This window comes from Lissotriton helveticus, chromosome 3_1 (assembly GCF_964261635.1).
Source record: "Lissotriton helveticus chromosome 3_1, aLisHel1.1, whole genome shotgun sequence".
NCBI lineage: Eukaryota > Metazoa > Chordata > Amphibia > Caudata > Salamandridae > Lissotriton > Lissotriton helveticus.
In genome coordinates this window covers 1,728,531,659-1,728,550,201 of record NC_136061.1, presented here as the reverse complement: position 1 = coordinate 1,728,550,201, position 18,543 = coordinate 1,728,531,659, and positions in this window count along the sequence as shown.

Sequence of the window (18,543 nt, the reverse complement as noted above, 5' to 3'; positions counted from 1 at the left end):
TGATTCACTTTTGCAGGTGCTTTTATTTTGGTGTACAGGCCTATTTTCTGCCCCAGTCCAACCCTAAACATCCCTACCCCCAGACTTAGGGCCCGATTACAGTGCAGTAAGGAATGGCTCCAAGCCATGATTACTGCAATGCAATCCTGTTTGTAATAATTTCCAACCAACCCATTTTGATGGAGCTAGACGGAAATTATTACAAACAGGAGTTCCGATTGGCGGACGATGGGTTCGAAGAGCCTGTCCGCCATTTGGAAGGCCTGCAGTAATCCCTTGGCCGGCTCTTTCTGGCCGATGGATTACGATTGCAGTTTCTCACTGCCTTTCAATGCCGACCTTTCTGACACAGAAAGCCATAGAAAAACTGTCTTTGGGGGACCCCAGCAGGTCCCCATGGGTGCAAGGCGACCGAATTGCAGCCTAAGGGGCACCTATGATGCCCCTGTTGATCCATGCACCTGGTGGCAGGCACCTTAGGGTGCCTGCCACGGGGTGCAGGGATGAACTGCATCTCTGCTCTGTGCTATGAAAGCATGCATTCCATTCGGAATGCATACTCCCATAGCAAAGTATAGGGTTGCCACCTAATAGCTGGGCTGGATCCGATGACAGGAGGTAGTTCGGTTCCATTTCCAGAGAGATGTCGGACGGACTCTGGTCCATCCGACATCGCAATCGGGCCCCAAGCATGGTGTCTCCATCCCCAGCTTCTCAAAACTAGCAGCGTCCCTGTAGAGCACTGGAAGGGTTTGCTGGTTGTTTCTGTGTATTTGCTTTTTAATCCTGCCAGGTACTTTTGACAAACACTTTGTTAACTCTTTTAATGCCAGGAAGAATATTGCATTTTAGGGGCAGACATTAGTCCGTCCGACATCGGTTGGGAATTGGACCAAATGACCTCCTGTTGTCAGTTCCATCCCAGCAAGTAGGATGCGACCGAACCCTGTTCAGTTGCAATCCTATTCTTTACAATGGGAGCTTGCATTCTGAACAGAATACATGCTCTCATTGAAAAGATTAGAGGTGCAGTTCATTCCTGCACCCGTGGCAGGTACCTCAAGGTGCCAGCCACCGGGTGCAGAGGTCAACAGGAGGGCTTGCACCAATGGGGCCCTGCTGGGGGCCCTCAAAGTAGGATTCCCACAGCCTTTCTATGTCAGAAAGGCCGGCACAGAAAGGCTGTAGGAATGATTAATGATATGTTATTACTGAATTTTTTGTTTGAGATGATGTATTCATGTTAGTGGCAATGAAAAAATAAATAAAAAGGGAATCTTCCATCGGAATCCCTCGGCCGGAAAGAGCCACCCGTGGGATTGATGGTGGATTCCTGAATGGCAGCCAGGCTCTCTGAGCCCGTTGGAGGCCATTCGGAAATCCTGTTCGGATACCTTTCCGACTGACCCCATCAAAATGAGTCGATCGGAAAGGAATCCTAACGGGCAATTCCGATGCGGGAGGAACGGCCCGATCCGATGGTCTTGAAATTGTGGCGTCAATACAGTTTGTGACCAAAACCCTGAGGAAGCCAGGACTTCATTGCAAAGCCAGAATCATGTTGTTGAAATATTTCTCTCACGTTGTAGAAACAATTAGAGTAACAAAGGACTTATATGAAGGATCTCTTATTTCTCTTTATGCACATTATGCTTTTATTTTGATTGAAGCCAAGAAAATGGAGAACTGTAAAATCAAGCAGCAACATGTAAACTGAGCAGCATGAGCTGCTTTTGAGCAGCTTTCAATTTATTTTTGCATTTTGCACTCTCTGTCTACATGGTGGGACACATCAACAAGAAAATGACACCCCGTGGCACCGCAAGCCATTTGCTGTGCCGTGTTGCTTTTCAAAGCACATGGGTATGTCGTATTAACAAAATATGATGCATCCCTGTGATTTCCCCTGCGCTGGTGCAGAGTTGGCTGCAATGCACCTGCGCTGGCACCCTTGCGTCATTTTCCAAGGGTGCCTGTGCTGTGGGGATGATTGTTTTTGTGCAAGAAGGGACACCTTACTGCAGAAAAAACTATCATTAATGGCCTTGTCACTCTTTCTATGCGTGCAGCACTCATAGAAAGAGGAAAAATTAGGAGAAATAAAATTATTTATCCTAGTTGGGCCATTCCTACACCTCCAGTGGGGAGGCGTAGGAATCTGACACATTCCCAGTGTTACAAAATGTTGTAAATCTGGGAATGCGTCAAGGTCCATGGATTTTGCGTGTGTACACCCACAGTAACAGCCATTGAATGCCCCTTTCATACATAATATTTCGTGAAAGGGGGTCATAGTTACAAGGCCATAAAAAATCACGCAGGGTGAGTTTACCTGGCCTTGTAAATATGGGCAAGCCCATTGCGCCGCCAATGCGTGAAAAAAGTGACGCATAGGCGGCACAATGCACTTGTAAATAAGCCCCTGCACATTTATAACCAGGATTGGACTTGCATTTGTCGCAATCAGACATTACCAGATGGGTTGGTCTGACCGGTCAGTGTGTGGACTGGTTTTCTTGTTTGCTGTTTGTGGTCTGTTGTAAAGTCTGCTGGTCAGACATTTTTGTGTTGGTTTCCCTGATATTAACCCGTTGACCGCGGCTGGAATTCCACCGCTGTGCGGGTGATTTACGACTGGGCATGGTCAGGACGGCCCCCGGCCGTCCTCCGCACACGCACACCGTGACGTCGGACAGAAAGGGTTAAAGCAAACATTGGCAGCAGCAAGTGCAAATCCATGCAGGCTTCCATACCTTGCAGAATACTTATATTTTGGTGCATAGGCCCATTTTCTGTCCCGGTTTGACCTTGCATATCTCCGGAGTATAGAGGTGAATTTGGTTTCATTGTTGCACCTGTTTTATATACAGACTTATTCTATTTGGGTGTAAAACACAACCAAAGGACAGCCTGCACTATATTTCCCAGGTCATCATTGTGCTGTCCTCTTCCCTGGTAGTAGCCCAGATTTGGTTAAATATGTCTTACTGGTTCAGCACTAGAGTAACGTGCACTTTATTTTAGTCTATTCTAGCTAGACACAGAAAATGCCACAGTGTAATGAATATTTCATCTTTTCACTCCTGGGCATTCCCCTCCTGAAGTTACAATTGTAAATACATCAAAAGTGAATATAGAAGATTAACAGATAGCATATTCAGCTTATGTTGTGCAACATGATAATCAAGTATTATGTGAACATATTCATATTATTTATTCAAAGTGCCTACTGTTCTGCTGTGCATTATTTAATATTGATTTCTGATGAAATTCTAAATTGTTGATAACTATGTGTCTTGTTTATTGTTGTTCAAAAGAACACAGTCCAGTAGAATGAAAGTAAGTGAAAGGACATCACACCACCACTGCTGATGGTTTATTCTGAGAGCTTCTATAACAGAGAAATAATGCCTTCACTTGCTGACTTATCAGTGCAGATTGTCTCTTATAGTAGAAACGCAGCACAGATAGAAAGAGGAAAACACAAGGAGAAATAAAGATATTTCTCCTCGTTACGCCTCCCTGGGGATGTGTGACACTCTGACGCATTCCCAGGGCTACCAGTAATGGTAAATAAGGGAATGTGCCAATATCTATTGGTGTTGTGTAGGAACTCCCATGGAACGCCTCCCTGGAGAAGAGCAATGCTAAGCAGCAATTTGCTCTGTGTTTTGTTATCTAGATTTATCAAGCCACTCAGGGCCACACAAGGTGGCCTTGCGTGGCATAATAAATCTAATTTAGTAGTTGCGTCACGGGGGCGTGGCTAAGGCACCGAGGAAGATGGCCGCAATACCGGAGAGCTCCGTCGCGACGTGAGGTGACGGGAGCCTCACCGGGTGACTTCTCTCTTCTTCGCCTACCGGACCAGCGCTAAAGTGCGTCGGAAGGTGCGCGGCGCATGTCCATGTGTCCGCCAGCTCGCGAACAGCTTTAATTACCGGCATTTCTCCACCTGCAGTTCCTGACGGCTCGCTCGCCCTGCGGCCGCCATTTTACGAGATGTTCCGCATTTCTGAGGTGACTTCCTGCTATTCCTAGAGATGCTGCATTTTTTAGTATTCTGCATTGCGTTTTGGACATTGGCTACTGTTCTTTGCATATTCCTCAGCTTTTGACCTCTCATGCTGATTTAATAGCATGATTAATTCTCTCCTCAAAGTCCTGCCGCCATTTTGTTTTTGATGTTTTCCTCACTGGGCTCTCGCAGGATTATTATGCTTCTCATGGCCTCTTCCTGTTTCCTGTAGCCCTTCGTTTTGCTCCCTGCTGCTGTCATTTAGACCCAGACGTCCTTGCTGAGTTGCTGCTGAGTTTTCAAGACATTTTATTGATATTTCTCCTCACTTTCGCGGCTGCTTGTGCTGGGCTCTCCTTTTTTCACGTAGTGCATTTTTCAATTGAATCTTCACTACAATGGCTACGTCCCGTTCAAACCGTAATGCTCCTCTTCAGCAACGCTCTGTCTCTCATGCACCTTTGGCGGAAAATAACCCTTTCAATGTGTTGCAGGACTCATTTGATGATTCACACTCTGATTCTGCGAGCGTCAAAGGCTCTAGTACTCCTAAGTCGCGCTCCACAAAGCCATTTTCCAAGGCTGTCTCTCCATCTTCGAATCTCAACTCAGGAAAGAGGACTAAGGCTAATCCCCCTTCTCCTACAAATATGTCCAAGGCAATTTCTATGGAACTTCTTTTGGAAGAGATTCGAGCCCTTCGGCCATACATGTCAGAGACCAACTCCCGCCTCCAGAGTCTTGAGGATAATTGGTCTCACACACAGCAGAGAGTGGTGGATATTGAAGATTCCCTGGCTTCAGCTCAAACGGTCATTGTCCAAGTTCCTTCTATGCAGAAGGAGATTGCTTCTCTCAAGCAACAGGTTGAGAATTTGGAAAATAGAAATAGGCGCAATAACCTCCGTATTTATGGCCTTGCCGAAAATCTTGAGGGGTCCACTCCAATTTCATTTTTTCAATCTTTTCTTCCCACTCTTCTCAATATTCCACCTTCGCCTCCTTTAAATATTCAACGTGCTCACCGTCTAGGTCCAGTATCTCATTCAGCAAATGTCTCCACTTCGGTAAAACCTAGAGGTGTTATCCTGTACTTTCTAGAATATACCGACCTCCTTCGAGTTCTTCATGCTGCCAGACAAAAAGGAAAAATTTCACACAATGGATCTAACTTGTTCTTTGCTCAGGACTGTGCTAAAGCTACTGCAGACCGTAGTAAGCGATTTTTGGACATGAGACCTGCTTTACGGGCCCTCAATGCCCGCTACGGACTCTTTCATTCTTGCATTTTTAGGGTCACTTATAATAACAAGACGACATCTTATGAAGATCCTGTTCGCTTGCAGCAGTTCCTGGATTCCTGTCACGCCGAAACGATGGACACCCTGCAACCATGATGATTTCTGTTACCTTTCTTGTTTTTTCTTGTGATGTTCCCTCTCTTTCCCAATGTTGATTGTTATGTGCAATTGTTATGTAGCTAATATGTTTTCTCTCTTATTTTGTTTCTCATATGTGTTATTTTTTCTCTCCCTTATTCCTTTAGTTGCTGGTCATGTGGTCCTTACCATTTGTTCTCCGTTCATTCCTCCTCACTTGCCCGGTGGTTCCTCCCCTTGCCGCGTCTCCGTGGAGTCTTCGGTTCATTGTGCTCCCTTCCTTTATGGCTCCTCCATCCCCAGTTCTCTTGTATTTGTACGGTATGTGTTTTATTATCACATTGATTCTTGTTTTTCTCTTCTTTTTGTACTCGCTTTTTCCTCTTTTTCCTCTCCTTTTCCTCTCTTCTCCTCTTTTCTTCTCTTCATTTTCTTCTTTCTTATGTCTTCATATATGGCGTCTTCCCTTTTCTCTTTTCTCAGCTTTCAGCAGTTCCTTGCATTTCTTCTCTCTTTTCTTCCTTTGCTACATTGTTCATTTTATGCATGATTATTTATATATTTCGGATGTTTTTTAATCTTTTCAATGTCAATTAATATTATCTCATGGAATGTTAAAGGTTTGGGGTCTCCTATCAAGAGACAACGTGTTCTTTCTCACTTAGCTCATCTGAAAGCAGATATAGTATTGTTGCAGGAAATACATGTCAAAGATGTTGAAGTTTCTAAGCTTAGACGTAATTGGGTGGGTCATGTCTTTGCTTCTCCAGGGACTGGAAAACGTAATGGGGTTGCTATTTTGACTCATAAACGTTTGAATGTTCAACTTGTTCAACAGGATAATGATACGGAGGGCAGATGGGTTGTTACATCATTACTGGTCAACAAAATTCCTCTCACCATTTTTAATGTATATGCCCCTACCATTCCTGATAAGTTGTTCTGGCCACAAATCCTCTCCTCCACCATGCAATATACTGATGATTATTTTATTTTTGGTGGGGATTGTAACACGATTATGGATCCTTTCCTGGATCGTAGATCTCACTCCCGATTCTCCCCGTCTCCAATTCATACTCAATTCACCTCCTTTATTGACCAACGATCCCTAGTTGATTCATGGCGACTTTGTAACCCTACCCTCCAAGAATACACGTATTTTTCTCCAGCCCATTCTTCCCAATCCCGAATAGATTATCTTTTTATCTCCAAAGCTCTTTCTCAACTCATTACTCACTCAGATATAGGTTCCATTTTAATCTCCAATCATGCCCCAGTCTCCCTTCAGCTTGATTTACTTCCTCCTAATAAGGGGACTAAGCGATGGAGATTCAACAATTCCCTACTCCTCGACACTACATTCTCTACATCCTACCTTCAATTTGCCTCTCTTTTCTTTAAAGAGAATGAATCCCCTCAGACCTCCCCCCAACTAGTATGGGACACATTTAAGGCTGCATCTAGAGATTTCATCATTTCTTATGTTGCCAAGAAGAGGCGTCTACGCACACAGTCTATCTCTACGCTTACCGCTCGTATTAAACATTTAGAACAAGTTTATTACTCCTCTAAATCTCAATTTGACCTTAATAATCTTGTTTCCGCCAAATTATCCTTCAATAAGCTGTCCACCGAATCTGCGAATTTAATTTTACTTAAATCCAGTGCTAAGTACTATTCCTCTCAGAATAAAGCTGGTATTATCTTAAAGTTAAGAAAGAACGCACCAAAATTGAATCGATTGTCTCTTCCACAAACACTATTCTTCATAAGGATGAAGATATACTGGGTGAATTTTCTAATTTTTATCAGAATCTTTACACTCCTGAATCTCCTCCTGTCCCCTCCGTCATTGATCATTACTTATCTTCTATTCCTTCTCCTTCTGTTTCTGATGTAGATTTCTCCTCTTTAGACAAAGACATTACGTCTGTAGATATTTTAGAAGCCATTCGTGTCCTTAAAAGGGGGAAAGCTCCAGGTCCAGATGGCTTTTCTATTGAATTTTATTCTCATTTCTCTGCTTTTCTTGTTCCTAAGCTATTTCAATTATTTTCTTTCTTTATTTCTTCCCAAAAGTCTACAGGTTCTTTTCAGGAAGCACTGATTTGCCTTCTCCCCAAGGATAATAAAGATCATACTTTATGTAAAAATTATAGGCCTATTTCTTTGATTAATCTTGATTATAACATTTTTGCAAAAATTTTAGCTTTACGTTTAGACAAAATTTTACCTCAGCTTATTGGTAAGGAACAGTGTGGATTTATCAAAGGTCGACATCTATCAGATAACACTCGTTTATTTTTTGATGTCCTTACTAAATCACATGCTTCCCCTCAATCTTTGGCTGCTATAGCTTTAGATGCTGAAAAGGCTTTTGACAGAGTTAACTGGCCCTTCCTTTTGTCCTCTCTTAAATGGTTTGGTTTTGGGTCGCAGTTTCTTTCTTACGTCTCTTTGTTATATTCTTTTCCTAGATCTTTTATTTTTGCTAATGGCCTTGTTTCCTCTTCTTTTCCTCTATTTCGTGGAGTTCGTCAAGGCTGTCCTCTTTCACCCCTTCTTTTTATTCTTGCTTTAGAACCTTTCCTGACAAAATTCCGACTCAATGCCAAGATTTCGGGCTTCCCGTATGGGGATAAACAAATAAAGTTGTCCGCCTATGCTGATGACATTCTTCTCTTTATTTCTAATCCTCAAGTTTCTGTTCCGGCGTTCCTATCTGAAGTCTCTGATTTTGCAGCCGTCTCAGGGTATAAACTAAATGTTGATAAATGCGAGATACTTCCCCTTAACAAATTCTGTTTTCATGCGGACTTTTTGATATCTTCTTTTCACTGGAATCCCTCTAAGATTAAATATTTAGGCCTTTGGTTCGCTCCTTCCATTAAAGAAACAGTGGCTCTTAATATTAAACATTTACATACCACTCTCACGGATTCTACATCACGATGGCATCCGCTATTTTTATCTTGGTGGGGAAGATTAGACTCAATTAAAATGATGCTGGTCCCTATTATTTTATTTTTTCTTTCTAATCTTCCTGTTAATATTCCAAAATCTTGTTTTAAAACTATTTATTCCATTTTATCCCGTTTTTTATGGCAAAATAAAAGAGCTAGAATGTCGTTTTCTAAACTTCGCCGCCCCAAACATTTGGGAGGTGTTAATTTTCCCGATTTTTCCTCTTACCATACTTCCTTTTTTCTTTCTCATTCAGTTTCTTTGCTGTCTCCTACTTTACTAGATGATTCTTCTCTTCCCTTGTGGGTTGATGTTGAATCTTCCTTCTTTCATCCCTTTTCGTTTAAAGAGTTTATTTCCTTACCCCGTATCCCAAAACAGCTGTCTCTACCTACTCTTACGATCTCCAGGAAACTTTTCCTTCCAGTGTATCAGACCGCCCTTGATAGCCATTCGCGTTTTTTACAGTCTCCTCTTTGGTATAATCCTCTTATTAAGATCAAAAATAGGACTCTTTTCTGGAAGGCATGGTATGATCACGGGCTTTTTTGGGTACATCAAGTTTTTCAACATGGTGCTTGTATTTCTTTCCCTACTCTTCAACATCGTTTCTCTCTTCCTCCTTCCTTCCTCTCTAAATTCACTCTTTTGACTACTGCGGTTCAACTGGGTTATGACTCCCTTCCCTCCTCTACTTCTCCTTCTTCCTCTTCTTCTCCTCTTACACTCTCTTTTCTCTTATCCTCATCTTCCGCTTCGCAGATTTATAAAAAATTACATGAATCCTCCCCTACCCGAGATAAATCGACCGTCGAACTAGCATGGGAATCAGACTTAGGTGAAGCGTTCTCTACCTCCTTGTGGCAAGACATTTGGAATAAAATTCGGAAATCCTCTAGAGCAGCCAACACTACCCAAACTTTATTTTTTCTATATAATCGTCTTATGCTCACCCCTGCACGATTACATAAAGTGAATTCCTCTATTCCCTATTGTATTGAAGCAAGATCGGATCTCAAACACATGCTTTTCCTCTGCCCCCTTGTTCGTGCATTTTGGTCCAAGGTTTGGAAACAAATTAATAATATTTTCTCCACTAATTTTCCTTTTTCCTATACAAATGTTTTCCTGGGTAGCCTTTCCGACATATGGTCCTCCTCTCCCTTCAACACTTCTATTATTGATCTCCTTCTAGCAATAGCCTTCCAGCAAATTACCAAAGCGTGGAAAGATACCTCATCCATATCATATCAGGCTTGGTGGTATGGTGTTTGTTTTAACCATAGATTGGATAGAGCTTATGTTTATCCTATTACGATTGCTATCAAACGTGATTTATTGTGGTTACCTATCACCTCTTTCTTAGACTCCTCAGCTGCATCTTCTACACTTCATTCCCCTCGTACTGAGGAAGTACCCAAACCCCCTTGAAATGTTTTTTGCTTACTTTTTTAATACGTTCTCAACTTGTTTCCTTATTTACTATAGTTCAAATGGTTATGCTTACTTTATAGTGATATGCCTTGAATACTGGAATTGTATTTTCTTTGCTGACTTTTTGCCTTTTTCTCTTTTTTCCTTCCCCTTCTCCCTCTCTTTCTTTCTTTCCCTCTCCCTCTTTCTCTCTCTTTCTTTCCACTTTCTCTTATAAAATTAACTAGCTTGTTTGAGTTGTTTCATATTACAATTGTTATTCCTTGTACGAGTTGCATTCTTATACCCAATAAAATTGTCTTTAAACTAAAAAAAGTAGTTGCGTCGCCCTTGCACCCATTTGCCAGGCGCAAGGGAGACGCAATTACTTGATAAATATGCCGCTATACATGTTAGGGGTTGTCCCACATGATTCCAAGCTAATATGGTTATGTGTAAACAGGCTTATGGTTACAAATGTTTGTTTTTAAACAAGAAAAACTTGTGGAGGAATATAGTATGTCACATGGCACACATATGTTTACGCATCGTTGACATGCATCCCATCATCCTGATGCTGGGTGCAGCGTCATGAGTTTGTTAAAGTAACAGCAATGCGTTGGTGGTCTCGGCCTCAGCTAAAACTCTGGTGTTTGACTCACTTAGATGCACATTTATGAAATAATCATGCAGCGCAGCTAGTCACCTTGCTGTGTTGCGCTGCACTGTGTGAAAGGGAACGGGCAGGAATACGTCGTACTTATTATACTGCCCATTCCTGTTATTTCCCAGCGCTGGCGCACAAGGTGCTAAGTAGTGCCATTGCAGGCACTTTTGCACCATAGTGCAAGGGTGACTGCATTGTAAGCAGGATTGTTTTGTTCAGGAAGGGACACCTTCCTGTACAAAAACAATCCCCTGAGGCATTTTACTCTTTCTGTGTGCAGCACTTAGAGAAAGAGGAAGTAACAAGGAGAAAAAAAGATATTTCCCCTCCCTATGCCTCACATGGGTTGGCGTAGTATTTTGATGCATTCCCAGGCTTACCACTGGCGGAAAATCTGGGAATTCACCAAAATTCATGGTTGGATGCGGGAGAACACCCAAGCGCCACCCATGGATCACCTCCTTGGGGCAGAGTAACGCACCGCAGGGATTTGCACTTTATTAAGTGACCTTGCACGGCTTGATAAATTAAACTTAAGGGATGTGCAGCTCTATCGCCCCATTACGTGGTGCAAGGGCGGCGCAACTCTTTCATAAACATGACTTTTATTTGACGTCAGTGCAACAACTCTGAACACCTCTATAGCAGAATAGAAGGAACACTTCTTTAGCAGCAAAATGTGCTTATGTGACCATATGTAGGTGTTGGTTGTTTTGTGTTCAACATTTACATATTTTATAAAAGCACTTTTACTCTGAAAAGCAGGAAGGAACTTGACAAGAACTGCATTAAAGACTCGATGTTTCTGTATTTTAATGCAGGAGAAAACCATTAGTTGTCGTCCATAATATTTTGCATGCTAATAGATGAAAGCGGATAGAGTTCTTGCAACAAACGGAGAGCAGTTTTCCAAAAGACATTACAGTCTTTTCTGCACTAAAATGTACAGCCTGATAAATTGCTTTCATTTGAAAATCTGTAGGAAAACATACGTTTCAATACTCGATTATTCGGCAACCATGCCTTATATGTTGGTCCAGTCTTCATGCCCAAAGTATTTGGGGGCTCTTCGGATGAAGCCAAACATCACTTGCAAGTCCTGTTCAACCAATCCTGGCAATAGGAGGCTGCAGAGTCAGACGCAACTTTCTAAAACCACCTGATAAAGTCTCAGAAACGTTGTTTGAAAATTGCAAGAAAGCCCAAGTACATTCGAACTGTGCTCCCATATTCTATGTGCAGCCAGGCTAGGAGCAGGAGGTTGTATCCTTACCCCTGCAAGTCAATCAGGGGCAGCTTTAGGGGCGTGTGACAGGTGTTGCCACACCTGTCACTGAGTTCCAGGGGCGCTGAGTTTATGGTGATGTGTTACAAAATAACTTATTAGCTTAAAAGCACCTGCTACAAAGTTCCTTGTGTGTCCAGCAGGTTTCATACACTGGTGATTGATGTACCTTCTGGAAAGAGTTCAGAGTGTTGTCTGGTGGCAGTTTTGTCCATGCTAAAGTAGGACAGAGGGTTAAAATGGCTGCTGCAAAGAATGTGTACCATACAGATCGCAGAACACTATTTATGTGGATAGCTCAGTGGGTTACGGTTTTTGTCACAGAGATCCTTTTGTTACTTGCAGTTCATACGCTACAATCCTAACTAGCACCGTGGCCTATGAACTGTCATCAAAGAGCTGCATGCAAACTGCATAGTATAGGTTAGAAAGTTATGTTTCGCCCCATTCTTTCACTACCATAATGCTGCTACCAAAGGGTTGTTTTGGATAGAAATACATTCTTATTAGTAAAGCCAACCCCAACCTCTAAGGTATGTTTTAAATCCCAGGTTTGTGGCTCTCCAGACCAACCACTGTTAAAATATACTGCCTACTTGTATGGATGACATGTGATTCAGACACCTTGTAATCCTCATTGTCTTTTGTAACATTTCCTATAGACTGATTTACACATTTATGACTCACTGTCTCTGCATAGTTTATTTGTGATGTAAAGTGCTCTGACACCCTACACAGGTAGGATTAGCACTATTAAACAAATGAAATGCATTTGCGAGAAGGGCTATGGAGAAATGAGGGGCACTGTTGGATGATGGTGTGAGGGAATCAATGAAGAAGGAGGTCATTGGTGTGGGCCTGAAAAAGATTGTGGCGCCTGGTGCCACCAGTGTTAAAGCTGCCTTGAAGTCAATGGAAAAATGGGCTCATTACTTATCAGTAATTCTGGGTCTCTAACTCCAGGTTATCTTTGTCCCAATTCTAACAATATGAGGAACTCTGCCTCAAAACGAAGGACGGTATTGTATGTAGGCCTGGGCTGAGTTCATGGAGTTCCATGTGGAATGTGTTATGTCACGCTGTTTGCACAGATTTTTAGTGCCAGGTGTTTGTCCTGTGCTGTAAAATCAGCGTGAATGACACAATGTGCAGCACAAGAGGGCGCTGCTTCTTTCTGCCACTCGAGTAGATGTTCTACTTGAGTGGCAGCTTCCTCAAAGCAAAGAGAAGATTTCTTAACACAAGCGCTAACGACCATCTGAGTCCACCTGCGTTGAGAAATCTCGCTGGGAGGTGGCCTTGAGTAAGATTTTCCTTGTTCCCGCTCGCCAACTTAACGTTGTCGAGCACGAGTGAGGAAAAAACTTCACTGTGTGCAGTTTTTGGGAATTCCAGAAACACTGCAAGAGGTGCAGAATTTCACACCTAGGCCTAGTAATATGGATCCCATTAGCCCCTTATTCATTGGGAAATATGTGGAGAAGAGAAGTTTCAAGAGGTGGTGTAACACATCAGGCACCAGTTAGGATATTGAATAAACAAAAGCAGCTAGGGACCCAGTGCCAAACCACCTGAAATATTTACTGTAACAATGTTCCCACATTGCCCACCTATAATGGCCAGCTGCTTATTGACCATACACTCAACAAATATACACAAAAAAGAGAGGCAACAATCACAATTGAGAATAGAGAAATAGTAAGCATGAATCAAAACCCGTCACAGAGGTAGATTTTTCTTCTTTATTTAAGTTTCTTCAACCAGACTATAAACATGCAGCCTACGCATTTCGCCTTACAAAGGTGTCATCAGGTCACTGTCAATCATAAGTATATTTCAGTCAGATGTTCGCATTATAGCATTCTTTTTTTTCTTCTTTTTATTGACCATACAACAAATCATATGGCAGCTAATATACCACAGTAGCTGTGTGTACAAATAGGTCCTACAGCATGCAGGTTTACAGTTCTCACTCTTACTCTAGGCTCTCCGGTCTTGCTGCACCTCTGCATACATTAAAGACATTGAATCCCGAGACAGAGGCATCAACAGATAGCCTGGAGGGGGCTGTGCACAGATTTCAACTATAGACATTTCACTTACCTCAAACCTACTCCCACTTTCTGTGGCAACCCCTGCTTTCACAACCAACCTTTTCAGCCACCATGCACCAGTCCATGCCTTTTTTCCAGTCTCTGAGAGTTGCTGCAGATAGTTGTTAAGCTGAGCAATAATCATTCCCAAGGGCACCCAGATCAGATCCTAGCAGCTTAAATCAGTAGAATTCCATAAAGTATGGAGATACAAGTTCAGTGCGAGTAACAAGTCGCTGCCACACACCTCTTGCATGCAGTGTATTACAGACTCCCCAAAGAACTGCACCACAGGGCATTCCCAAACTTTATGGTAAAAGGTACCCTCCCGGCCACACAGCCTGTGACAGGTGAAATCTGAGCCCCTGCCTATCTTAAGGTATTACAGGAGAGGTAAGATCTATGGAGTATCTTAAGATTTATCAATCGAAATTGTGATAAAATGGCCACCCATTAGGAGAGACCAGGGCATCCTGCCAATCCTCATCTGCTAGCTCACCCAAATCTACATTCCATTGGTCTTTAAGATGCAGGAGGGAATCCGGGGAAGTTATTTATTAGTTGCGTTATGGCATTCTTAAACATCTCAAAGTCCAACCCCGTACCGCAAAGCGATCACCCAGTCAATCCTCATGAAGGAAGTCGAACAACAGGGGGATTTCTACAGTTCACAACTGTGCAACAAAACGAGCAGCGCCTTGAATCAGGACTCCCTGGATCATCAAATGGCCATGTACAGATTCAACGGGGTCATGTCCCGCAGTCCTCTACCGTGGTATGAGCACTGTGGGACACAGCCAGTTAGGATATTAAACTCTTCTACCAGTAAGTACCTGATGAATTATTTGGGAAGTTTTACATTGGTGAACAACCAAAATATGTTAGAAAAATATTGAGATGCAAAAATATTGTCATGTCAAAAATATTGAGGGTCAGAATATAGAAGGTAAGAATATTGTTTTTATATGTATGTAATATTGCTTTTCTCAAAAGAATATAGTTGTATATAGTACCATTTTCTTTAATATAGCAGTATTGAATATTGTTTTTAATTTATTTATTATATATTAGTTTTTAGGTATCAGTATTATTATATTAATTATTTCATTTTTTATTATTGTTGTGAGTTTTAATGTGAAATTAAAATAATTTTACATTTAATTAGTGATTTATAAGTTAATAGTGGGTTGTTGCGTTTGTGGGGCACAGGATGGGAAGTTATTAAATGATAAATTATTGTTTTTATTTAACTCTTTTAAGTTACATGAGTATTTTATTGATAATTAATTATATAACTTAGGTAGTGGATTCTTTTAATTTATCAAATATATTTTGTGATTTGTAAAGTGTTATTTAAATATTCAACGGGTTAATTATTAATTTCTATTTTAGTAGTGGGTTGCTGAGTTTATAGGGGATTAGGGTGCGGAAATGACTGAAAATATTAATTATTGTTTCTCATTTGTAATGAGTCCTTCTGATCAACTAAAATATCACTGGGTCATTAATTTTGTTGGTTATGTACGTTTTGTATTTCATTTAATTGATTATTAATGTGATTTTTATTTTATACATGTTGGGCTTTTTTGTAGGAAAGGAACTGTATCTATTTTAGGTTTATGTCATTTGTTTTATATTTGTAAAATTGTTTTTGTATTGAATTTTATTTTTAATCACATATTATTTAATTTATTTAGAATGGATATTTCTAATGCTAATTATGTAGTAATATTTATGTTAAATATTTAAAAACATATTCCATTATGATTAGGAATTGGAATGGTATTTCTTACACGTCCAAATTTTGACACTTTCCCTATTGTTGCTTAGATTCATGTGGGAAGAGTAAATCCATAACATCGACAGCGTTGAACTGTCCTATAGGGGAATCTGCGAGTGCCAGATGTGCTGTTCTGACAGTTCATTGAGTGGGTCCACTTTTTAGCTGTATGCGGGCCTGTTTCATGGTTTGTTGGGTTTGTTTCTGCCGTTTATTCCTCTTATTTGTGCATAAGCATTGCCTGCAGCAAGCACAACTGCATGCAGTCTCACATACCTTTCAAAACATCTATAAAGTGTCTGTTTCCAGGTTCAAACCTGCCCCAATTTTCAAATGTGGGCCAATTTTTAAAAAAATTGATTCGCTTATGCAGGTGCTTTTATTTTGGTGTACAGGCCTATTTTCTGCCCCAATCCAACCCTAAAAATCCCTACCCCCAGACTTAGGGCCCGATTACAGTGCAGTAAGGAATGGCTCCAAGCCATGATTACTGCAATGCAATCCTGTTTGTAATTATTTCCAACCAACCCATTTTGATGGAGCTAGTTGGAAATAATTACAAACAGGAGTTCCGATTGGCGGACGATGGGTTCGAAGAGCCTGTCCGCCATTTGGAAGGCCCGCAGTAATCTCTTGGCTCTTTCCGGCCGATGGATTACGTTTGCAGTTTCTCACTGCCTTTCCATGCTGGCCTTTCTGACACAGAAAGCCATAGGAAAACTGTCTTTGGGGGAACCCAGCAGGTCCCCATGGGTGCAAGGCCACCAAATTGCAGCCTAAGGGGCACCTATGATGCCCCTGTTGAACCATGCACCTGGTGGCAGACACCTTAGGGTGCCTGCCACGGGGTGCAGGGATGAACTGCATCTCTGCTCTGTGCTATGACAGCATGCATTCCATTCGGAATGCATGTTCCCATAGCAAAGTATAGGATTGCCACCTAATAGCTGGGCTGGATCCGATGACAGGAGTAAGTTCGGTTCCATTTCCAGAGAGATGTCGGACGGACTCTGGTCCATCCGACATCGCAATCGGGCCCCAAGTATGTTGACTCCATCCCTAGCTTCTCAAAACTAGCAGTGTCCCTGTAGAGCACTGGAAGGGTTTGCAGGTTGTTTCTGTGTAATTGCTTTTTAATCCTGCCGGGTACTTTTGACAAACACTTTGTTAACTCTTTTAATGCAAGGAAGAATATTGCATTTTAGGGGCAGAGCTTAGTCTGTCCGACATCGGTTGGGAACTGGACCAAATGACCTCCTGTTGTCAGTTCCATCCCAGCAAGTAGAATGCGACCGAACCCGGTTGAGTTGCAATCCTATTCTTTACAATGGGAGCATGCATTCTGAACAGAATACATGCTCTCATTGAAAAGAGCAGAGGTGCAGTTCCTTCCTGCCCCCGTGGCAGGCACCTCAAGGTGCCAGCCACCGGGTGCAGAGGTCAACAGGAGGACTTGCACCAATGGGGGGCCCCAAAGTAGGATTCCCACAGCCTTTCTATGTCAGAAAGGCCGGCAAGGAAAGGCTGTAGGAATGATTATTGATATGTTATTACTGAATTTTTTGTTTGAGATGATGTATTCATGTTAGTGGCAATACAAAAATAAATAAAAAGGGAATCTTCCATTGGAATCCCTCTGCCGGAAAGAGCCACCCGTGGGATTGATGGAGGATTTCTGAATGGCAGCCGGACTCTCTAAGCCCGTTGGAGGCCATTCGGAAATCCGGTTTGGATTCCTTTCCGACTGACCCCATCAACATGGGTCGATCGGAAAGGAATCCTAACAGGCAATTCCGATGTGGAAGGAAATGGCTCCGATCCGATGGTCTTGAAATTGTGGCGTCAATACAGTTTGTGACCAAAACCCTGAGGAAGCCAGGACGTCATTGCAAAGCCAGAATCATGTAGTTGAAATATTTCTCTCACGTTGTAGAAACAATTACAGGAACAAAGGACTTATATGAAGGATCTATTATTTCCCTTTATGCACATTATGCTTTTATTTTGATTAAAGCCAAGAAAATGGAGAACTGTCAAATCAAGCAGCAACATGTAAAATGAGCAGCTGCTTTTGAGCACCTTTCAATTTATTTTTGCATTTTGCACTCTCTGTCCGCATGGTGGGACACATCTACAAGAAAATGACACCGCGCAGCACCGCGAGCCATTTGCTGTGCCGTGTTGCGTCATTTTCAAAGCACATGGATGTGTCGTATTAACAAAATATGATGCATCCCTGTGCTTTCCCCTGTGCTGGTGCAGAGTTGGCTGCAATGCACCTGCGCTGGCACCCTTGCGTCATTTTCCAAAGGCGCCTGTGCTGTGAGGATGATTGTTTTTGTGCAAGAAGGGACACCTTCCTGCACAAAAACAATCATTAATGGCCTTGTAACTCTTTCTATGCATGCAGCACTCATAGAAAGAGGAAAAATGAGGAGAAATAAAATTATTTCTCCTAGTTGGGCCATTCCTACACCTCCAGTGGGGAGGCGTAGGAATCTGACACATCTCCAGTTTTACAAAATGTTGTAAATCTGGGAATGCGTCAAGGTCCATGGATATTGCGTGTGTACACCCACAGTAACACCCATAGAATGCCCCTTTCATGCAGAATATTTTGTGAAAGGGGGTCATAGTTACAAGGCCATAAAAAATCACGTAGGGTGACTTGACGTGGCCTTGTAAATATGGGCAAGCCCATTGCGCCGCCAATGCGTCAAAAAAGTGACGCATAGGCGGCACATTGAACTTGTAAATAAGCCCCTGCACATTTATAATGAGGATTGGACTTGCCTTTATCGCATTCAGGCAGTACCAGATGGGTTGGTCTGACTGGTCAGTGGGTGGGCTGGTTTTCTTGTTTGCTGTTTGTGGTCTGTTGTAAAGTCTGCTGGTCAGACATTTTTGTGTTGGTTTCCCTGATATTAACCCGTTGACCGTGGCT